The 24,714-nt window shown below is 43.7% G+C and overlaps 1 protein-coding gene across 29 annotated transcripts in view; it reads right to left on the bottom strand.

Moving 5' to 3' along the window:
* THRB (thyroid hormone receptor beta) overlaps nucleotides 1–24,714 on the bottom strand; it is a 445,747-nt gene that overhangs the window by 158,123 nt on the left and 262,910 nt on the right. The gene's annotated exons all lie outside the window — the stretch shown is intronic.

Below are 24,714 nucleotides of genomic sequence, written 5' to 3'. Positions count from 1 at the left end.
GGGCAACCCATGGTCCCCACACCGCTGGCTCTTACTGCCAACTCTCGGGCCTCATCCTGTTTGACTTCTCAGCAGCATTTAACACGAATGGTTGCTTCCTTGCCTCGAAGTTCTTGCCTCTGTTTTCCCCCAGGATAAGACATCTTTCTGATTTTCCTTACAAATCCCTGGATGCTTCTTTTCCATGTCTTCTGGCTCTTCTTCCTCTGCCTGCTGAGATGCTCTGAGACTCACTCCTGGGACACGGGTTCTTGATCTGCAGTCACCCCCTCAGAGATCTCATTTTGTCTCCTGGCTTCAGACACCATCCCCAAATGCGTTTCCACAGGGCAGACTTCTCCCTGTGTGTCTACCTGTCTGCGTTAGTGGACATACTAAACCCGACATGTCCGAAACTAGATCACAGACCTTCCACCTGCTCCCCGCCAGAAAACCTCAGACAAACCTGTTCCACCCACTATCTTCCTCGTCACTATAAATGATGTTTAAACGATTCAGCATCAAAGCATGCTTCCCATCTTGATCATGACAGTCATCATCTCTCACCTGCACTAAGCCGGGTCTTCCTGCTTTCAACCCCATCCCAGACATTTAATTCTCAACACACGGCCAGAGGTGATCCTTTTGAAACACGCGTCGGTGGACTCCACTGGTTGAATCATACGTGCGTTCATTTCACCCCCTGCACAAAGCCTGCAGTGGTTCCTATCGCCTGAGTCCCCCACGACTCCTGTTCCACCGCTGTTTCTCTTCCCCACTTACTTCACTCCAGTCCAGCTGACTTGCTGGTCCTCCAACACACCAGGCTTGCTCCTGCCTCAGGACCTTGGACCATGTTCTCTCTGGAAACATGATTTATTTCTTTAGATCATTTATTTTCTGTTTGTTTCTCGCCTGCTAGATTGTAAACACCAGGGACAGGATTTTTTTCTCCCCCTTCTGTTTTGTTCATTACTGTAGCTCCAGGGCCCCAAACAGTGCTGGGCACACTTGGCATATTCATTTGTAGAATGTACTTCTGGAAAACCTTTCTTCAGCTCTGTTAGGTGATGGGTTACAACTGAACTTGTCTTGGGATTTCCTGAGTGGTCCAGTGGTTAGGACTTCAGGCTCCCATGGCAGAGGACACAGGTTCAATCCCTTGTTTGGGAACTAAGATCCCACGTGCCACATGGTGGCATGGCAAACGAACAAAAACCACCACTACAACCAACAAAACGAAACAAAAAAAGCCCTGAACGTGTCTTCTAGAGTTTCTGGGCACAGAACAGAAAGACAGTGGATATGATATAGTCAGGTAACAAATTCTATTTTCAGTTTTAAGCATGACAGAAGATATTACTCTTCAGCTTTTTTATAACTTCCAGCATTTATGTATAATGTTAAAAATATTTGCCATTTTCGGCATTCTGCCAATACTGACTTGCCTGCTGGACTGCTTCCAATTTTCTTTTCTTTCTTTTCTCATTCTTTCTTCACTCAACAGCTGCCATGGATGGAGTGTGTATGCCAGACTCTTTGCAAGCACTATCTTATTTAATTTTTATAAAACCTTTGATTATTGAGGGAGCGCACCGATGCACAGAGAGGTAAGGCGGCTTGCTTAAGACCCCACAGCTAATAAGAGGTTGAAAAGAAATTTGTCAGACCCCCCAAAGCAGATGCTTTAAAATTGTATATTATGATGCTATCAATATGCATAATATAAGTAATAAATCCACTTTCCAGAATTTAAGTTTTGGCATTTTGCCCCCGATTATTTTTGAAGATAATACTGGAGATGATGTCTTGAGACCCTAGAAAGTAGATTTCATGAGGATGGGGTTACGGTCATCTCTTTTGTTGATATTTCCTTCATGCCAGCACCAAGACAGAGTGGGTGCTCAACGCATATTTACAAAATAGATTTTCATTGAATCAAACAATTGGGTCATGTGTAGACATGTGGCTGGACCCAGAGCTTGTCAAACAGAGTGAAGTAAGGCAGAAGGAGAAAAATAAATATTGTGTATTAATGCAGATATGTGGAATTAGAAAAATGGTACAGACGAACCTATTTGCAGGGCAGGAATAGAGACACAGGTGTAGGGAACGGACTGTGGCCATGGCAGGGAAGGAGGGCGGGATGAGTTGGGAGATTGGGACTGACATATACACTTCCAGGTATAAAACAGACAGCTGGTAGGAAGCTGTTCTATGGCACAGGGAGCTCAGCTGGTACTCCGTGATGACCTAGAGGGTGGGGTGGGGGATGGGGAGGAGGGTGGCTCAGGAGGGAGGGGATGTAAGTATCTGTATGGCAGATTCACTTTGTTATGCAGCAGAAACCAACACAACATTGCAAAGCAGCTCTACCCCAATAAAAGATGAAAAAGAAAACCGTATGCACAAAACCCAGACATGGATAATTACAGTAACGCATAATCAACTACATTTAAAACACAGCTATCATTCATGAAGGACTATGTTGAGAAGCTTTACAGAAGTAACTCTGTTGTAAGACAATTTTCAGGTGTTAACCTGCGGTTAACATCGCATGTAATCAACACGCAGAGCGATGTCCTAATCTTAGGGTTTCAGATCCACATTCCTGGGAAGGATGATGAAGTGATGCTTTGACCCCCCTTGGCGTTGGCTGAGTGTAACCGATGAAAGCGCTTCCCGCCTGGAAGAGCCCTCAGTCTCATTTTGCATCTGGGGAAACTAAGGTCTGGACAAGACAAACGAACCTCCACGGGACTCACAGTACTCAGGCCCCTCTGGTGCTGAACAAAAGAACGCGTATTCCACCTTGCCATCTTCCCCCTTCCCCAAAACTTTGCAGACAAAGCTTGGACATACAGAATCAGCCTTGCTCCAAGGCTTGGGAAAGCTTTCTTTATATGTCTCAAGCTGTTGTCTTTTCCCAGCTCTGATGCTTAAGCTAAATGAAATAATAGAAAATTCCTTAGCATAGTGCTTGGTACTGAGAAAACACTCTTTGAAGAGTAACTATCACTAATACACCAAGGCCATTTCACATTTTAGGTCATTCCTGTTTCAGGTCGATTAGAAATGCATTTGTTTGCCACTTGAAAATCAGTAAGTCTCAGGTAATTGACACTTGGAGATAAGCTCCCCGCCTCTCCAGATCCAACACCCTACCCCTTCCCAGCCCCCACAAAACAAGACTGCAGTTGAAAAAAATGAAACTTTGTGCCTTTAGTAGCAATATCCTAACAGTCCACAAGAGGGCAGTCTCCCTCACCGCAGAAGGGCTCCAAAGCTGTAGGTGGGCAGAAGGGAATTATGGGTGCTGAGGTAAGCTAATAAAAACCATCCATTAGGGCCAATATTTTCTTATTACTATTTTTAGAGCTATTATTAAGATACTTATAAGTGATGAGAAGTACTAAGAAGAAAATACAGCAGAGGAATGGAATGGAGAATGACGCCAGGGGAAAGTTAGCAGAAGCATCATCTGAGCAGAGGCCCAGCCCTCGAACAAGGCCACCTGCGAGCAGCCGCGGGGAAGAGTGTGGCGACGGAAGGAGGCAGGGGCCAGGCTGGGTTTGATCGTGGCCGGCGTAGGGGACAGAAGGCAAGCGGCCGTCACTGGAACGTAATGGAAGAAGGAGGGGCAGGGGATGGTGTGCAGGGGCCGCCAGGCTCCGCAGCAGACACAGCTGGGGTAGGTCTCAGGTCCTTCTGATCCCGGGGTCTGTGCACTGAACTACTCTGCTACCCTCAACTCTGCAGAAAAAGCCAAAGGGCACTCATCCAGATAGCAAAAGCGATACTGTCTGAAAACAATGAAAAAACAACTTAGGAAATGCTTCAGTGGCTTTCATTAAATAACTCACCAGAATTCACATGATTTTCCACCTTAAATTTATGAGGCACAAGCACTAAAAGACGTATAACTAAATTTATTCAGAATTTTGGGTCCTGACCATTAATATAGTGCAGGATTTCTCTTTTATCTCCTTCATAGCACTGTATAACAATCAAGGTTTTTAACATTTATTAATAACATTATAAAGGAAATACACCCAAAGATTTATATAGATCCCAGCATTAATGTTAATAAAAATTATAAATAGTATAAGTGTCCAATAATAGGGGATTATTTAAATACATAGCATGCTTCCAAACGATTAAAATTTTTTTTTTTTAAATACTTGATGCTATATTAAATGCTTTTAGCATATGGTTAGAGGCAAAACAAACAACAAAGTAAACAGCCACATATGTTGTGTAATCCTATTTTTGGAAACTATCCCAGATAAGCAAAATACTTTGGAAAACACACCAAATGATGTGAGAATGAAGGTGTCCTCTACAGCACTTTTCTATCTTATTTTTTCCAAAGATTACACTCTTTTATAATCATAACAGCAATAATGAATGAATGTTTGGCATGGAAGTTTTAATCTTCACTTAAACGTCACCAAATCTGTATTGCCACTTTTGTGTAGACGTGTGTGTGATTTCTGAGGTGATGTGGAGAAAAGATCATTGTGTGAGGTTGGATCATGGGGTCTGCCTCCTTTAACACTTAAGGAATGAAAAAAAACATAGATTCAAATAAAACAAAGCAAAACAAAATAATTCCAGCAGCCACAAAACAAAGAGAGCAGGATAACTCCATATCTTAGTCTTAAAAATTGTTGGCCAGAGGACTAGCGGACTGTAGTTCCACCTCTCCACTTGAGACAATACAGAGAAAGGAAGGTGAACAGGCTGAATCCAGAGACCGTCTCATGGTATCTTTAGACTTGGAAAGTAATGATCCCCGGGAGGTACAGAGGGAGCCTTGGGGAAGTGGCAAGAGAAACACCTCAGAGCAAAGTAGTTCTTGAGCATGGTCACGGCCGGCTGGCAAAGACCAGGCTCCCACCCAAGCCAGGAAAAGACTGACGTCCACAGCCGTGGGCCCACTCCCAGTGCTGGAAGGGACCCTGGCTTGTGAGACCTAATGGAGTTCAGAAGTGGGGGCTGAGCCTGGGTCCCCAGCAAAGCGACCTGCCGAACTAGGCCTGCTGCACTTGTGTGTCCTTGCAAAGACAAGACTTCGGAAACCAACGTTCAGACCACAGCTGTATTCGGAGAGGAGAGCAAAGGTAGGAGATGTGGGACAAAGATCAAGAAAGATTCTGCCATGTTCTACTAGAGTAAAAAGAAGGTCTCAACAGAGCTTCCTCATCACGTGTGAAGACGATTAGAAGACAGAGCACGATCCTCTGGGGAAGGAGAGGGAGAAAGTGACAGAGACAGTCAGTCCCTCTGGGGACACGGGATTATGACAGTATCAGTATATTGCTTTGTGGCCAGCAGGCATCTTAGTCATTTCTCCACAAATATCAGATGCTGTCTTCTTGGTAATACATGTTGTTAATTTGAATTAAAGTAACAGAAACATGTAATGAAGTGGGAGAGGAATTAAAGTCTTAATGATTCACTAATATTATCCTCAGGAAAGAGTCAAAATTGCAGCTGTATATCCAGAGAAAACCATAATTAGATACAAGTGCCCCAATGTTCACTGCAGTACTATTTACAATAGAAAATAGGAAAAGGAATACGTCAAGGCTGTATACTGTCACCCTGCTTATTTAACTTATATGCAGAGTACATCATGAGAAACGCTGGGCTGGATGAAGCACAAGCTGGAATCAAGATTGCCGGGAGAAATATCAATAACCTCAGATATGCAGATGACACCACCCTTATGGCTGGAGAAGGCAATGGCACCCCACTCCAGTACTCTTGCCTGGACAATCCCATGGATGGAGGAGCCTGGTGGGCTGCAGTCCATGGGGTCACACAGAGTCGGACACGACTGAAGTGACTTAGCAGCAGCAGCAGCCACCCTTATGGCAGAAAGTGAAGAAGAACTAAAAAGCCTCTTGATGAAAGTGAAAGAGGAGAGTGAAAAAGTTGGCTTAAAGCTCAACATTCAGAAAACTAAGATCATGGCATCTGGTCCTGTCATTCCATGGCAAATAGATGGGGAAACAGTGGAAACAGTGGCTGACTTTATTTTCGGGCTCCAAAATCACCGCAGATGGTGACTGCAGCCATGACATTAAAAGACGCTTACTCCATGGAGAAGGCAATGGCATCTCACTCCAGTACTCTTGCCTGGAAAATCCCATGGATGGAGGAGCCTGGTGGGCTGCAGTCCATGGGGTCGCTAAGAGTCAGACATGACTGAGCAACTTCCCTTTCACTTTTCACTTTCATGCATTGGAGAAGGAAATGGCAACCCATTCTAGTGTTCTTGCCTGGAGAATCCCAGGGACGGGGGAGCCTGGTGGGCTGCCGTCTCTGGGGTCACACAGAGTCGGTCACGACTCAAGTGACTTAGCAGTAGTACTCCTTGGAAGGAAAGTTATGACCAACCTAGATAGCATATTCAAAAGCAGACACATTACTTTGTCAACAAAGGTCCATCTAGTCAAGGCTATGGTTTTTCCAGTGGTCATGTATGGATGTGAGAGTTGGACTATAAAGAAAGCTGAGTTCAGAAGAATTGATGCTTTTGAACTGTGGTGTTGGAGAAGACTCTTGAGAGTCCCTTGGACTGCAAGGAGATCCAAGCAGTCCTTCCTAAAGGAGATCAGTTCTGGGTGTTCATTGGAAGGACTGATGTTGAAGCTGAAACTCCAGTACTTTGGCCACCTGATGTGAAGAACTGACTCATTGGAAAAGACCCTGATGCTGGGAGGGATTGGGGGCAGGAGGAGAAGGGGACGACAGAGGACGAGATGGTTGGATGGCATCACTGACTCGATGGACATGGGTTTGGGTGGACTCCGGGAGTTGGTGATGGACAGGGAGGCCTGGTGTGCAGCGGTTCATGGCATCACAAAGAGTTGGACACGACTGAACTGAACTGAACTGAAGGCATGAAAGCAACCTAAATATACATGAATGGATAAAGAAGATGTGGTATATACATACAAGGGAATATTACTCAGCCATAAAAAGAGTCAAATAATGTCATTTTCAGCAACTTGGATGGACCTAGAGATTATCATATTAAGTGAAGTAAATCAAAGAAACAAATAACATGATACCACTTATATGTGGAATCTAAAAAAAGGATACAAATGAACTTATTTACAAAACAGACTTACAGATACAGAAAACAAACTTATGGTTACCAAAGGGGAATGTTGGAATAAATTAGGAGTTTGAGATTAACATACACACACACTTCTATATATAAGATACATAATCAACAAGGACCTACTATATCACACAGGGAACCCAACTCAGTGCTGTGTAATGACCTATTTTGGAAAAGAATCTAAAAAAGAGGGCATATATGTATATGTGTAACTGATTCACTTTATGGTATACCTGAAACTAACCCAACACTGGAAATTAACTACAATCCAATAAAAATTTTAAAAAAGTCAATGTTGCCCTTTAGTCAACCAGGCAGACATAGCTTATTAAAATGAATACATATGTATATATATATAGAAATATAAATATAAGAAATAAGGCTAAATGTATGTATGTAAATTATGTGAGCAAAATGATAAATAATGTAATACATATTGTATATTAAAATATACATATTTAAATTATTTCGGATTAAGGGTAATCAGAAAACCTTCTGTTTTCCAGCTCTGGTTTATTCACCTTGACAATCTGGGCACAAAAGCCAAATTGAGTAAGCAATTAAGTGTGAAAATTTTAACTTTTGATATATACGTGTGTGGTTCCTACAATAACTTTGATCCTTCTTTGGTTGGATTTTTCTGAACTATTTTTTTCTAAACCTGCTAGTTTTTTCTTTTGTGCAATATCTAATGCATTTGAGCACTGAAGAAATAATGCTATTTAACTTCTTACAAATGGGGGGTATTTACTCACATTAGGAAATGAAAAGGAAATATTTTAAAAATATGATAATAAGGCTAGACTTTTTAAAAAATATGATAATAAGATAGGGTTTTATACCTTGGAAACATAGAAGCAGATAGTCCTACGAAAATGGCAAATTTAAAACTGCGCTCTAAGGCGGCGCTGCGTCTTCCTTTTTCCCAGTGTGTCTCTGTTCACATGTCTGAAAGCAAACAGGCCGTGAAAAGCATGCATGGTGTGCTAGACACTCTGACTAGGTTTATTACTGCATGGGGAGCAATTTTATTAAATTTTAATAGGCTACAGGTATAGTTTGTTCTGTAAAACTACAATGGATTACTCACTCCCTGACTCACTTTAAAAATGAAATACAAGTGTCAGGTCAAAGATGAGCTGGAAATCCCATCTAATTATCAAAATAACAAGAACGTAAAGGGATCCACACCGCCATTTAATCAAGTGAGCCTGCAGTCTTGGGTGCTAACATTATGAGCATCTGTCTATAACGCTATCACTCAGGCTGCCTAGAAATTAGATACTTCCTGGCCCTTCCAGCTGGAGCTCAATGGAAGCATTGCCAGCATCTGTGCCATTCTTGCAAGGGTCTGAAAAGGCACGAAAGTAGCAGCTAACGGCGGGTCAGTTCATAAGGACACGGAGGTTGAAGTCAGACGGCGTCCTGGAGATCGCACGGGGCCGGGAACCGGCACACGTGAGCTCTAGCCTCAGCTGTGGGCCGATCAGCCCGGAGTTCTGAGACAAGTCTGTCCTCCCTTCGGCTCTCTTTGTACAGTGTAGTCTTGATTAGTTTATTTCTAAAGTTCTTTTCTTCTTTAACATCCTTTGATTATTAAGAGCACGAATTTTCATCTAGTCTTGCATAGAAATGTTTAGAATCCTACCTATTTGAGACTCCCCGGAAAAACTTTATTTGTTCAATTCAAAAGGGTCAGGAAGGTTCTTTTTTTTTTTTTTCAAAATATCTTCTTCCCTGATGCTCTTGTCTAAGATTTCCTTTTAGAGATATGCATTCAAAACACAGCCTTCCCTGGCAGGCATGGGTAACTTGTCACCATTTCTTCTGAGTAATAAAGTCTTATTGGATATTTTAGTTAATTAGTATATTTGAGTGCAGAGTACAATCTAAGTCATAAAAATGTTCTATACCTGGGGAAGATATTTGGCGCAATTCCCTCTTTTACAAAAATCAAACCATCATATATATATATATATATTTTCCCCCAACCAGGGTGTTTACATGAACATTTAATGCATGTGGCTTACGAAACAACCAAAGAAATAAGAACTTGTTCTTTTGCCCCTGTTCCACTTCCCAAGATTTGTAGAAAAGGAGGGAAGACAGTAATGAAGACAAGATCTGGGCTTTTCTAGAGTGTCCATTCCTACTGCTGCTGCTGCTGTTAAGTCACTTCAGTCATGTCCGACTTGTGTGACCCCATAGATGGCTGCCCACCAGGCTCCCCCGTCCCTGGGATTCTCCAGGCAAAAACACTGGAGTGGGTTGCCATTTCCTTCTCCAGTGCATGAAAGTGAAAAGTGAAAGTGAAGTCGCTCAGTCGTGTCCGACTCTTTGAGACCCCGTGGACTGCAGCCTACCAGGCTCCTCCGTCCATGGGATTTTCCAGGCAAGAGTACTGAAGTGGGGTGCCATTCCTGAGTTGGGCATAAATCTGGAAAGCAGAGAGTACTGGGAGCCCACACTGCAGTGCGAGATTACCGAAAGGGACTCCCTGGGGGCACACGGAAAACATCTCTGACACCCTTTAAGAAGCAGCCCTCCAACCTTGACCTGGATGGAACAGAATCCTGTTATTTTTTACCAGAGAAAGGCAGGGGTTCTCATTAGAAGAGAAGACAATTTTCAAAGGAGTGAAAGGCGACAATTTCAAAATGCACATACTTTGCCAACAAACCCATCTAGTCAAGGTTATGATTTTTCTAGTGGTCACGTATGGATGTGAGAGTTGGACTATAAAGAAAGCTGAGCGCCGAAGAATTGATGCTTTTGAACTGTGGCGTTGAGACGACTCTTGAGAGTCCCCTGGACTGCAAGGAGATCCAACCAGTCCATCCTAAGGGAGATCAGTCCTGAGTGTTCATTGGAAGGACTGATGTTGAAGCTGGAACTCCAATACTTTGGCCACCTGACTTGAAGAGCTGACTTATTGAAAAAGACCCTGATGCTGGGAAAGATTGAAGGTGGGAGGAGAAGGGGACGACAGAGGATGAGATGGTTGGATGGCATCACAGACTCAATGGACATGAGTTTGATTAAGCTCCAGGAGTTGGTAATGGACGGGGAGGCCTGGCGGGCTGCAGTCCATAGGGTCGCAAAGAGTCGGACATGACTGAGTGACTGAACTGAAATGAGCTGATATATATATATAGATATATATATATATACATATATATATACACATATATATACACACACATATATAAATATATATACATATATATATGTGTATTTTTTTTTTAGAACTGAACAGCGGTGAGAACTTCATCTGGAATTGGTTAAAAATGCAGACTCTCAGCCCCCACCCCGATGCTCACAGCCCCCGCCCCAAAGGCCAGCTGAATCTGACTCTGCAGTTTTCACAAGACCCAGTGATTTGCATGCACCTTGAAGTTTGATGGGCACTGCTCTAGAAGAGTGAAAGGGATTTCACGGAGGGAATGAGCGAGAGGCAGGTCTGCACCCACGCTTCTCAAATTTAGCTGCATTAAAAATCACCTACAGTACTTGTCAGGCCAGGGCACCCCAGGGTCTCCTCCTCTGGAGTTTCTGAGGCTGTACACGGAGGATGGGTAATCCCCCCAATTTACTTTCTTTTTCTTGGCTGCACCCCGGAGCACGTGGGACCTCCCAGACCAGGGATCGAACCCGGGCCCCCTGCACTGGAAGTATGGGGTCTTCATCACTGGGCCACCAGGGAGAGCCCCCAGTTTTCAATTCTAACAAATTCCCAGGAGGTGCTGCCGAGGCAGCACACTCTGTGAATCTCGAGCTCGCTTCCTTCCTCCTCTCGTTTCTCCCCCTTCCCTGCCCTGGCTTTCCCTCCCCTGCCTTTCTCCTCTTCCCCTCTTTCTCATTATTTGGGAGAACAGCAGAGGGAACACTTAGCTTTGGTGTGCTGTGGCCACTCACCTCGCACCTCGCTGACGGCTCTGAGAGTGATGGAAGTCATGCTTATTAACCTCGCCCTCAGCTGCCATCAGCTCTTTGCTGTCGTTTAGTCACTAAGTCGTGTCCGACCCTTTGTGACCCCGTGAACTGCAGCCCACCAGGCTCCTCTATCCATGGGGTTTCCCAGGCAAGAATACGGGAGCGGGTTGCCATTTCCTTCTCCAGGGGATCTTCCCAATACAGGGATCAAATCTGAGCCTCCTGCGTTGGCAGGCGGGTTCTTTACCAGTGAGACACCAGGGACCCTGGCTCTTTAGGGCAGATGAAATGAGTACACAAGGTAGGGAGAGAGACATGCCCTAAAGGAAAGCCGTAGAAAGTTCCAAGCAAGAGACAGGAGAGGGTTAGAAAACGGAAATTCCTTCAGTTAGCAGAATAAATTTAATCTTTCTGAGATGATTCAGGGTCTTGGGCATTCAACAGAGATTTATTGAACTAATATTTCTGAACATTAGAATAATAAATGATGCTTAACCATAACCATTAGAGTTCCAAATTCTCTAGAATCAATCTGGTTTTTGTACACTTGTTCTAGTACAAAATGATAGGTTGAATTTTTGTGGCGAAGTTTCTATCATTTGCCTCATAAAAATTCAATAGGGGGATTTATGGTTACATGAGTGTCCTGGTTATTTTCATTCCAGGTAACTGAAGTTTTACTTTATATTGGGGGTACCTTGTCTAGGGCAGCCAGAATGATATACAAAAATAGGCGGAAAAAGCCAAGTATAACATGATTTGTTATACTACTAGGAGGAGAAGACCAGCTACTATCTGAATGAATGAATGCTTTTTTAATTGGTCAAGACATCATATTTTAGATTATATCTCTGAATATATTTTTGACAAACTAGTACAATCTGCTTATGATGAACGTATGGAGGGACACAGGCCACGGCCCGTGCGGACAGACGGGGTCCCTGGAAGGAGGAGGGGAGCACACAGCAACCCCCCTGGCCGGTGGACACTGGTCCCTCTGTGGTCAACACGGGGATGCTCTGGCATGCAGCCAAAGTCTGCCTGGGATTTTCTTTCTCCCACTGGGTGTGAGTGTTCCAGCTCGACCCATGATCATGCACCAGACCCAACACGACCTCTTGGAGCAGAGATCAAGTTATAAGGCTAGTTCTATGTAACCCCAACTCTTTGTGACTGTAGCTTGCTAGGCTCCTCTGTCCATGGGATTCTCCAGGTAGGAATGCTGGAGTGGGCTGCCATGCCCTTCTCCAGGGGATCTTCCTGACCCAGGGATCGAACCCCTGTCTCCGATGTCTCCTGCACTGGCAGGTGGGTTCTTTACCACTAGCGCCACCTGGGAAGCCCCATGATGTATCCCCATCATGCACAGCACTTGGCTGTAAAGTCAAGTCCTTTAGCAAAACGGTGAAAGGCATGGTGAGGAGCAGACTTCTTGCAGGGCTGGTCTGCTTGTTGGAATCCCCAGACAGGTGTGACCCAGGGAGGCCCAGAACAGCATGGTCTGCGCGCTGCTGAGCAGAAAAGTCAAGAGGCACCAGCAAAAGGAGCGATGACCCCCATGACCCCAGGTGGGGGTCAGATGATAGACAATGCAAATGGCCAGGAGCAGAGACTGAGCAGGGTCCACAGGGCCTGAGCTAAATCAGCAGGAGGCAGAAAGCAGTGGGGAGAAGGGCTCCAGGGTTCTGACTCTTCACCCAGCCCAGATCCACTTCAAAGGAGCCAAAGGACACTCCAAGTCAGAAGAGAAAATGGGAATTATTTTCAAACGAATGTGCAGAGCGAGGGTTTAGAGGAAGGCATGGCATAGCAAAGCCCATTTGCATTTTATTAGCTACAATTAGTATTAAGCAGGTATCGTAAACGAGGACTTTCTAAAATGTTGGGAAAAGAAAGGCAGGAAGTCTAAAACAGAGACAGAGCACTGGCCTTGGGAATCTTTTCTTTTCCAGCTTCACATGAGGGTTTTGATTGCTCTTAAGATCACTGAGTCCCAGGGGAGCCACCACGCTCTCAGGCAGACCCTTGAGACAAAAATCATTAGTAATTTTTCCTTAAATGATGTCCATTATTTTATTCTCTTTGGAATGGAGGCATTCTACAGGTAGAAAATGAATAGGCTTAACTGATGTTTTAAACAGACCCGAAGTCCCCCAAAGAAGCACAGTGTCATTCTGGGGACATGAATTCCCTGTCTACCGGGAGTGCCTGCTGAATGCCTGGATGTCAGCCCTGGGTCACCCCCCTGGTGGGTCACCTGCACAGAATTTTGAAACTGGGAAGCTGTTAAGGTTTATCTGGCTCAACTCTCACACACACTCTCTCTCTAAAAAACGTTGAGGCCTCCTGGGGCGGGGGTAGGGAGGTGGCGGGGAATGTCTAGCTTAGACGGTTAGCCGATGGCGCATGGGTCCCAGGACACTGGCGTCTCAGCCCCACTTCTTTAAAATGGACGTTTCGGAATGTTACTCATTCAAGTACAAGTTTCATCATTTTGACCACAGCTGAAGAGCAATCGTGCTGGGCTGTTGCTGTTGTTCAGTCGCTAAAACGTGCCCGAATCTTTGTGAGCCCCATGGAGTGCAGCCTGCCAGGCTCTTCTGCCCATGGGGTTTTTTCCAGGCAAGAACACTGGAGTGGGCTGCCATTTCCTTCTCCAGCTCTGCTGGCTGTTTCCCACCAAATCAACTTACACTTTTCTTCAAGCTTAGATTTGTTGACGAAGATGACTTTGGAGCACTACTCTAATGAAAAACCTGTCTAGGCTGTCAAAATATAGCAAATGAAATAAGGCTATTAATTTGTAGGGGGATTCACTTGTGGAAGAACAGCCAGAGGCCTGAGGCCTGATTGCTGTTGCGAGGAGATGGGCAGGAATTAAAGGTTAGCAGGGCGGTGAGCACAGCCTTGTGGCTTCGCCCAGGGTCTAATCAGACTGTGGCTGGAGAGGTGTGCTCAGGTTAAGGCTGTGCGCTCTTCTGCCTGCAGTCATCCTGGGCCCAGCTAGAACCATCTCCTAGACCCTCAGGGGTGCAGAGCCTGTATTTTGGGAACAAATAATACAGAAGTGTTCTAGGTTACCCGAATTTTGTGACTGAAGGAACAATCCCTAACCTTGGTGGTCTTATTTCAAACATCAGCCTTAACAGGATGATTTAAAGGCTTTTTTCATTTTAAAGACTCAGCATCCTTTTACCAAATCAAATTTAATATGCCCCCAAACACTTCTTGCCTGGGAAATCCCATGGGCTATACAGTCCACGGGGTCGCTAAGAGTTGGACATGACTTAACAACGCACGCACCAATCAAGCACTTCTACCAATTCCTAATACATACCAGGGTACTGAATGCATTTGTTAAAGGAATAAATTGATGACTTATAGTTTTAATTACACTTAACTTCCATGTGAGTATTTTCTTTCTTTGATTTGTTCCTAAGGAGAGTCTTTGCTTGAAATAAATTAGGTTGTATTACAGAAATTCTATACTTCCTTTCTGGCAGCGCCTGGAAAAGCTATAACTAACAGTTTCATGGTTTAAGATGTCACATGGCACAAAGGCACCATCGACTGGACAGTTAAAATCCCACAAATCTATTTCAGAAGGAACAGTTTCAGTAACTCGCTAAGAAAAGAATGGAAAGTTGAAAGATGATCTGAATACATTTGTTTATCTTTATGGGCACGTTGTTATAAGCAGATGGAAACACTCTGCAGAAAAATGCATCATAATCACTGGAATCGCTTGTTGCAGTGTATCCGTTACTTTTACACCGGAGAGCCATGGATTTTAAAGTGCTTTACGCGATGTCCACGAAGGCGCACAGCACGCTGCCGTGGACGGTGTACGGGCGAGACGCGCCTGGACTGCAGTCCCCCCTTGACCACTTCCTGAATTCCAATTTCCTCAACTGTAGAACGGGAGTGGAGGCAGTGATGCCAACCTCCTAAGTCAGTAGGATGACTAATATTTATTGTATAGGGCCTGGCGGATGGCAGATACTTGTCAAGTGTGACCTGTTATGATTATGATGGTCAAGAGGGTGGTAGCATTAGAAGATAAAGTGACTTCTTAATAGTTGAAATCTGTAATTCTGGGATAAACAGGATCATGAGCCATGTAAAATTTCACCATGCACCATGGTTGGTAAGAGCCTGTAGGATTTTCTTAGTTTTGAACAATCACCAATAATTCACAACGGGCTCGCATGTGGCCTCTACTTCACAGACAGTGATGTGGCCTTACTCTTTGCTGAGGGCAACATTTTCCCTGGAGAAGGATTTTTGCTCATTTAATCATACTTTTATCAAAACCATACCCATAGGCGTTGAGGAAAGAAAATCAAACTATCTTTCCGGAAGAATTAAGCCATGATTACACTAGGCTTTTTTTTTTTTGCTATCACATTTCATCCAGCTGAAGTCATATTTTGTTGTGACCATGAAAACCAATTCAGATCCTCAGTCGCTAAGCAGTTTCGTTTTAAAATTTCACAGCATTACTTTATTATTTATGCTGAATGATTGTACTGTGTTTATGGTCTTTTTTCCTACTAAAGTTCATTGAACTCTCACTTATTTTAGACCATCTGCATCCAAAATAGAAAAGCAAATTAAACAGTCTACCTTTAAAAAATAAGCATCAGTACCAAATACTTATTTGTGTTGACTCAATTTCAGATGAGTCAGTGTATGACATCACCATCTGGATTCCCTTGGCCAAATTCTATTTACAGCTGTATAACCAGTGGGAGGCATTCGCATATACAAGTATTTTTTTCATAGAAAGAATGGGATGAATTGGGAGAGTGGGGTTGACATATACAGACTACTGCGTATAAAATAGATGACTAATGAGAACCGGCTGTACAGCACAGGGAGCCCTACTCACTGCCCTGTGGTGACCTGGATGGGAAGGAAATCCAAGAAAGAGGGGATACATATATACACATGTATTAATAGCTGACTCACGTTGCTGTACAGAAGAAACTAACCCATTGTAAAGCAACTAGATTTCAACAAAAATAAAAAAAGAGAATGTAACAGGTTGTTTTGAATTGAACACACACACACACACACACATATTGCAACTCAACTCTCTGTATCTGTGAGCTGCCTTTGGTAGTTTTAGTATTAATATATGCATGGGTTGTTAACTTGCAAGCCTTTCCTTTGTTTAACGAATAACTGATCAGCTGTAATGTGTCCGGAACACTCCCAAGTGTTTGGTATATATGCATCAGTGAACAAAACAGACAGTCCTTCATAGAGTTTACATTTGACCATTTGGAAGTCTCTTCATCAATGGCCAAGTAGAATGTATCTTCTCACCACAGGGCTAAAGCTATAACTGGAGGATGAGAAGGAATGAGCAGACGCCACACAGAATTCTCAGGCCATCATTCTCAGACCTCTGTCAGTGGTGGCAAGGGGCAGGGGGGCTCCCCGCTTCGCAGCAAAATGAGAGGAAAGGGGGAAGGATACAGGAGCACAACTTCTGACTTGTAATTTCAAAGCCTAAAAATATCTGGAAACTGGAGCTTATCTGGTGGTAAAAGCTGACCTGATTTCATATGCGTGCTCTATAAGTCTTTATCAATTCAATTTACCATGCATATTATTCATGTTTCACTACAGAAATATTAATGGGATGGGCTGTTCCCTCAGATGCCACAATGTTACTTTCATGCCTCTTAAGGGCCAGAGAAACTTTTGGCTTCCCTGGTGGCTCATATGGTAGAGTCTGCCCGCAATGCGGGAGACCGGGGTTTGATCCCTGGGTTGGGAAGATCCCCTGGAGGAGGAAACGGCAATCCACTCCAGGATTCTTGCCTGGAGAATCCCATGGACACAGGAGGCTGGTGGGCTACAGTCCACGGGGTCACAAAGAGTTGGACATGACTGAGTGGTACACACACACACACACACACACATCTTTCTAGAATGGCGCCCCCTAAAAAAAACCCCAAAAACCAAAACACTAAATTCTGAGACCTGTCCGGCAAGAACTTTGGACCTGTCTGTGTGTATCCTTGTAAAATCCCCAACCACATCTTGGAAAGGTCTATCGTTTTTTCCCCTGAAATTACTTTCTTGCTTTGGGAGTTTTAAAAATATTCTTTCTTTAATGTGGTGAGAGCAGATAGTAAAAGCTGGTTTGCTCTATCTTCAAATATCTTTATTTGGCCAAACAGAAAGGCTGGCAGTTCCCTCTTTCTTTTCAGACACAATGCTCGTCTCTGAAATATAAAATTCAGGGTGATACTGACCTGGAATAACAAGTCTGCTTCCTCGTCACCCAAGTTCCACCCGCAATCCATCTGCCCCATTATTTAATTACTATAGTTCTTTAAATTGACCATTTTAAAAAGCTGAAGTAAACTTCTTTATAAGAAAAGTTAGATCACTTCTCTAAGTGGAAAACCTGTCTCGCTTGCCATAAACAGGAGACCACTGAAAAATGAATGTGGAAGAAACAAAATGCTCTTGACCCATCTAAAATCACCGGGGGATCTCACACATCCATCCATCCTTGAAACGGGTCAGATATAGAGCATTTCAGGTTTTTTTTATGTTCTGACTGTTAACCTTCATCTCTCCTGAAACAAAAATTTCATTTCCTTTTGTTCTGATTTGCAAGCGTGTCACCAAACATCTTCCAAGTGTTTCGTATGTCTCACGTTGATCATCAATCACATCTTGGGTTTCCACCCCCCAACTCTGATCTCCGCTGTTCCAGTCTGGTCCTGGATGCCTTTCCTCTGACATGGGTATGGCCCGAGGCTTCTCGGACTTCCACAGGCACTCGACCCCTCTGAGCACCTTGTTAAAGGCAGACTTTGACTCAGCAGGTCTGCCGTGGAGGCTGAGACTTGCATTTCTTCCAGGTGGTACGGCTGCTGCTGGTCTCTGGACCACACTCGGAGGAGCACTGCTGCCTCTGGCGATGGGGCTGGCAGGGTGACTGGGGGGACCGGATGGGCCACGTGATCTCCGGGGCTTTCCGCCATTCTCCCTGGCCCCGTAATTTCAAAGAGTGCTGTCCTAAGAGTAATTGCAAGAGCACAGACTTATTTTTATTTCCATCCAGTGACTGCGTCTGTGGCAGATGAGTTATCCGAAGCTTTGCTCCTCTGCATCCGATGTTGCTTACACAGGCCAAATAGCATATGCTACACTGAAACACTGCTTATATGGACTGACACTGGAAAATGTTCACAGCAAAAACAGAGAGATGCGTGATTAACTGGGGAAGCACATTAACCTTAACTATTTTCAAGTTCCTATAGATGCATTTGTGTTCTCTTTCATTGTGGGTCTCATACATGTATAATATTATTTTACTTTTTTCCAAAAAAATTCTCAAGAAACCAGGAAAGAACATATGTGTAAATAATTTGTAAGGCCTTTGTAAGGACATAAGGACCAGTTTTGATTAACTCTGACTCTCACCATTTCCTTTTCCTCCCTTTCTTTTTTTTCCTAACTTGCCCATTTCTCCTTCTATTTTCATGATCAAAAACATTTATATCTTAGCTGTGACATACCAGGAAGTTGAAATTCACAGGGTACCTGCCTCGAGAAAGTGAAGCAAAGATTCATTGTATTTTTTGCTGTTGTTTTATTTTTACTTCTTTGAGCATAAGGGATCTTAGTTCCCTGATGAGGGGTTGAACCCAAGTCCCTGGTGGTGGTACAGGGTCCTAACAACTGGACCGCCAGGGATGTCCCTCCTTGTATTTAAATCACTGCAAAAACACCAGAGTGCTGCTTTCCCAGGTACTGGTTTTGCTTCACTAAACTTTAAGAAACCCTGAGTCTAACAGAAAATTGCACTGCCAGCAAAGTTTTCGCTCAAATACCTTACATTGTTTGATTTTCCATTTATTTTTCTCGGAATCTTTATACTCTGTGATCAGGTTTATACTTTTAGAATATCTAAACATATGTGAACATATTAGAATTTGGGCACCCGTCTCTTTTTCTTTACTTGCCCGTCTGTTTATTGAAGAAGGAGAAAGTGAGCACAGCTAAGCTCACATTCACATGAGTAAGCTCAGGCTCTGAGTTCACACAGCAGCCTTTTCACTTAGCGGAGTGTGCACTTTCTGAACCTCTGTTTACTGATCTGTAAAAGGGGCCACCTGCCTTGTTGTGGAACAATGAAATGATGCAATTCATACATAGCATGTAACACAGAGTCCGGTTCACTGAGACCCACAAAACTATTCTTCCCCCAGAGCCCATGAGAAGGGATGTGCTTGTTCTGCCAATAACCCTGGCGGTGTCTTCTAAGGAAAATTTGTGTCCTTGTTGGCAGAACTAAGATTTGGGGAACAGCTGAGTTTTTGAAGGATCTTTAAAAAAGTTGTTTTCTCAGTTTATATTATTTAATAGTGCAACTTTAAGTTATGTAATGTCTTGCGGTCTATTTTTTCTTCCTATAAAGTGAAGGTATTGGACTACATGGTCTGTAATAAGAAATTATCTTGCACTGCCACACTCCCTAGTCACACGACACAGTATTCAGTCTTTCCGTGAGAGATGCATAAGGTCGCTTCTATTCTATTGTTTTGCATGAACAAAATGCTGGCTATGACCATGTCACTCATTTCCTTCTCACTGCTTGTCACAGCTCGTGGGTAGAGCACCCTGGACCAGAGCACTGCCATGCTTTGCATGGACAGCGGGCACCATCTCCAAGTCCAGTGAGTCGTGAAGAGAATTCTTCAAAGGACCAAAGTAGCCTTGATGTCTAACGTTCTCCACCTAGAACTTTCAGGTCAGCTTTATTTTCACTTCCAAGCACTCTGTCTACTCTCATATAATGCACTGCTGCTGCTGCTGCTAAGTCGCTTCAGTCATGTCCGACTCTGTGCGACCCCATAGACGGCAACCCACCAGGCTCCCCAGTCCCTGGGATTCTTCAGGCAAGAACACTGGAGTGGGTTGCCATTTCCTTCTCCAAGGAAATGCACTGCTTAGGGATTTGCAAACCCAGACTCAGGGGGTCTGAGTGATAAGCTCAAAGCATCAGAGGATGTGAAATCTTCCAGGTCTCCTCCTCTGCTTCTCCTAGCAAATCACTTGTGTCGTGGCCAGTACTTTCCTCTTCCAAATATTTTCAAAACAGGCAGTTTGCATCTTGGGTTTTCAATACAGACATAAATATTTGGAAAAGGAGCATAGAAGGTGACACATAGCAATTCACACAGGGTGAATAAAACATTACAAGAAACATATTAAAATGCTATAACAACATCAAAATGTTATAATAAACATATTAATATGTTTATTATGTTTTATTTATAGTATAATAAACACATTAAAATGTTACAATAAACATTTTAATGTGTTTATTATAACATTCTATTTATAGTATTGAATGAATAAAATAATATTAAATGAATAAAATTAATTTAAAATTATGTTTTGAAGAAGGCTCTGGCAGTTTGCCCCATGCATTAATAATCGTTTCTGATTTTATGAAACTTTTACAGGTGAACAATATCAGCTGGTCTCACCCTCTTAATCTATTAATGAGGAAGCTGAAATAGATCACCCCAAGAATCCCACTGGCTCTTTTGAAGCGAGTTCTCTTGTGAAAGGCAGTCTACACTCAGGCACCCTTGCTGTTACTTTACCTTCTACTGAGAACTCCACGGTCTGATGGTTTCTCTTATGAGAGGGAAGAAGTCAGGGAAAAGCAAGCTACCAGTGGTCCTGGGAGCCCTGCTTCATGGCCATCATCACATCACATGGCTCTTGGCCACTTTCCTATTTCTTCCTCGTCTCCCACTGGAGCAGGATGAAGGGCGTGTCTTTATGCTTTGAGGGCAGCCTGACTCTTGAGGGCTTCTTTTCTGGCAGCTTCTGTGGACGTTAGGAACTGCCCGGGGAAAGACGCAGGGCAGTGGCTCTCTCCCTGCGCGCCAAAGATGCTTTGAGATGTCCGAGTCCTGGGGTCCCGCCACACCTCCATACCCTCTGCATTTTGAAAATGCTCTCCTGGGCGATCTCATGTCCGGCAGAGGCTGGGACACATCATGGGGCTTCATTCTCACCCCTAAACTGCCACTTTGCCAAGAGAACTCAGATTCTGGGAAATCTCCCTCTGTGCTTCTGGTTCCCGTATTAACCTCTTAGCTCTTGTAGACAGCCCCTTGGAGGAAGTCATTGCTGCCCTTGGAGACTTGATGCCAAACTCAACCGTCTTCACTGAATATGACTTCATCGAGTTGTACTGTTTTTGCTAGTCAATACTTTGGCCACCTGATGTGAAGAGTTGACTCATTGGAAAAGACCCTGATGCTGGGAAAGACTGAAGGCAGGAAGAGAAGGGGAGGACAGAGGATGAGATGGTTGGATGACATTACAGACTCAATGGACATGAGTTTGAGTAAACTCCGGGAGTTGGGGGTGGAGAGGGAGGCCTGGGATGCTGCAGTCCATGGGGTTGCAAAGAGTCGGGCACGACATGACTGAGCGACTGAACTGAACTGAACTGAACTGAAACCATTTTCCTGCAATGTTGCCAGTTAATCTATAATAATTGACACATTGTAGAATCAGTCGATGATTGAACTTTTAGGTAATTCATCTGAAAGCTTTCATGGTTAGTGCTAAAATAATTGTCAATTACTCATTCATTCACTGGTTCATTCATCCTTCAGTACAGAGTGAATGCATTTACCAGACATGTAGCAAGCATTTGGAGCTGACTGTGGCTCAGATCATGAATTCCTTATTGCCAAATTCAAACCTAAATTGAAGAAAGTAGGGAAAACCACTAGACCATTCAGGTATGACCTAAATCAAATCCCTTATGATTATACAGTGGAAGTGAGAAATAGATTTAAGGGACTAGATCTGACAGAGTGCCTGATGAACTATGGATGGAGGTTCGTGACATTGTACAGGAGACAGGGATCAAGACCATCCCCAAGAAAAAGAAATGCAAAAAAGCAAAATGGCTGTCTGAGGAGGCCTTACAAATAGCTGTGAAAAAGAAGAGAAGTTAAAAGCAAAGGAGAAAAGGAAAGATATAAGCATCTGAATGCAGAGTTCCAAAGAATAGCAAAGAGAGATAAGAAAGCCTTCCTCAGTGATCAGTGCAAAGAAATAGAGGAAAACAATAGAATGGGAAAGACTAGAGATCTCTTCAAGAAAATTAGAGATACCAAGGGAACATTTCATGCAAAGATGGGCTCAATAAAGGACAGAAATGGTATGGACCTAACAGAAGCAGAAGATATTAAGAAGAAGTGGCAAGAATACACAGAAGAACTGTACAAAAAAGATCTTCATGACCTACATAATCACGATGGTGTGATTACTCACCTAGAGCCAGACATCCTGGAATGTGAAGTCAAGTGGGCCTTAGGAAGCATTACTGTGAACAAAGCTAGTGGAAGTGATGGAATTCCAGTTGAGCTATTTCAAATCCTGAAAGATGATGCTGTGAAAGTGCTGCACTCAATATGCCAGCAAATTTGGAAAACTCAGCAGTGGCCACAGGACTGGAAAACGTCAGTTTTCATTCCAACCCCAAGGCAATGCCAAAGAATGCTCAAACTACCGCACAATTGCACTCATCTCACATGTAATGCTCAAAATTCTCCAAGCCAGACTTCAGCAACCATGAACTTCCAGATGTTCAAGCAGGTTTTATAAAAGGCAGAAACCAGAGATCAAATTTCCAACATCTGCTGGATCATCGGAAAAGCAAGAGAGTTCCAGAAAAACATCTATTTCTGCTTTATTGACTATGCCAAAGCCTTTGACCGTGTGGATCACAATAAACTGTGGAAAGTTCTGAAAGAGATGGGAATACCAGACCACCTGATCTGCCTCCTGAGAAATCTGTATTCAGGTCAAGAAGCAACAGTTAGAACTGGACATGGAACAACAGACTGGTTCCAAATAGGAAAAGGAGTATGTCAAGGCTGTATATTGTCACCCTGCTTATTTAACTTCTATGCAGAGTACATCATGAGAAACGCTGGGCTGGATGAAGCACAAGCTGGAATCAAGACTGCTGGGAGAAATATCAATAACCTCAGATATGCAGATGATACCACTCTTATGGCAGAAAGTGAAGAAAAACTAAAGAGCTTCTTGATGAAAGTGAAAGAGGAGAGTGAAAAAGTTGGCTTAAAGCTCAACATTCAGAAAACTATTATCATGGCATCTGATCCCATCACTTCATAGCAAATAGATGGGGAAACAGTGGAAACAGTGTCAGACTTTATTTTTTTGGCTTCCAGAATCACGGCAGGTGGTGACTGCAGCCATGAAATTAAACGACACTTACTGCTTGGAAGGAAAGTTATGACCAACCTAGATAGCATATTAAAAAGCAGAGACATTACTTTGTCAACAAAGGTCCGTCTAGTCAAGGCTATGGTTTTTCCTGTAGTCATGTATGGATGACAGTTGGACTATAAAGAAAGCTGAGCACTGAAGAATTGATGCTTTTGAACTGTGGTGTTGGAGAAGACTCTTGAGAGTCCCTTGGACCACAAGGAGATCCAATTAGTCAATCCTACAGGATATCAGTCCTGAATACTCATTGGAAGGACTGATGTTGAAGCTGAAACTCCAATACTTCGGCCACCTGATGTGAAGAGCTGACTCATTGAAAAGACCCTGATGCTGGGAAAGATTGAAGGCAGGAGGAGAGGGGGACGACAGAGGATGAGATGGTTGGATGGCATCACTGACTCAATGTACATGAGTTTGAGCAAGCTCTGGGAGTTGGTGATGGACAGGGAGGGCTGGCGTGCTGCAGTCCATGGGGTCGCAAAGAGTTGGACACTGAGCGACTGAACTGAATAGCAGTACAGGGGTTAACAGCCTAAAACCAAGGAACTCCACTATTTCTCAGCTTTTTGACTTTGAATAAAGTCTCTAATTTTATAAATCTCCCTTTCGTTTTCTGCAAACCGGAATGATGACGGAATATTCCTCATTGGCGGTGGTACGAGAAAATGAATCTAAAAACAGCACAGCGCCTGGGACGTGAGAACGATGCAGTCAAGCCTAGTCATTACTTTTATCCTAGGGTGTAAGGCGCTGCGCCAGTCCTGAGGATACAGAGACGGCAACACTGAACGACGAGGAGTACAGAAGTGAAAGTCCAGTGCCAAGTGCCATGTGGGGGAAGCATGCAGGGCACAGCTGCGTGGAGCCAGGGGCTCCCGTGGGAGGTGGGGGAGGGAGAGACATTCGCACTCAGAGAGGGCGAGGGATAGATATTGCAGCAAAGTTCTGAACAAAGATTGGTAATCCACCACACGTTATAAGATCGTTGTCTCGTAATCAATGATAAGAATTATATGAATACTTTCAAACAAAATATCTTCAAAATGTTTAACTCTGCAATAATCTTTGGCTTGTTTTTGAGGGTGAGTGGGTGAGTTACCAATGCCATGGCTTCTAAAGGCAGGAGGGAAAGAAAAGAGCTCATACTTGTAGCAGAGGGAACTGTCAGTCAAGGCTGGAGGGTGCTCTACAGCAGGGGACCCCAACCTCCGTGCCTGATGACCTGAGGTGGAGCGGATGGAATCAGAACAGAAAGAAAGAGCACAATGAGCGTAATGCGCTTGAATCATCCTGAAACCAGCACCCCCTCAACACCGGTCTGTGGGAAAAGTGTCTTCCAGGAA

This window comes from Bos grunniens, chromosome 27 (assembly GCF_055505025.1).
Source record: "Bos grunniens cultivar Pamir isolate PY7600 chromosome 27, Bosgru_T2T1.0, whole genome shotgun sequence".
NCBI lineage: Eukaryota > Metazoa > Chordata > Mammalia > Artiodactyla > Bovidae > Bos > Bos grunniens.
The sequence above is the reverse complement of the archived record's forward strand: the minus strand, read 5'-3'. Positions and strand labels throughout refer to the sequence as shown.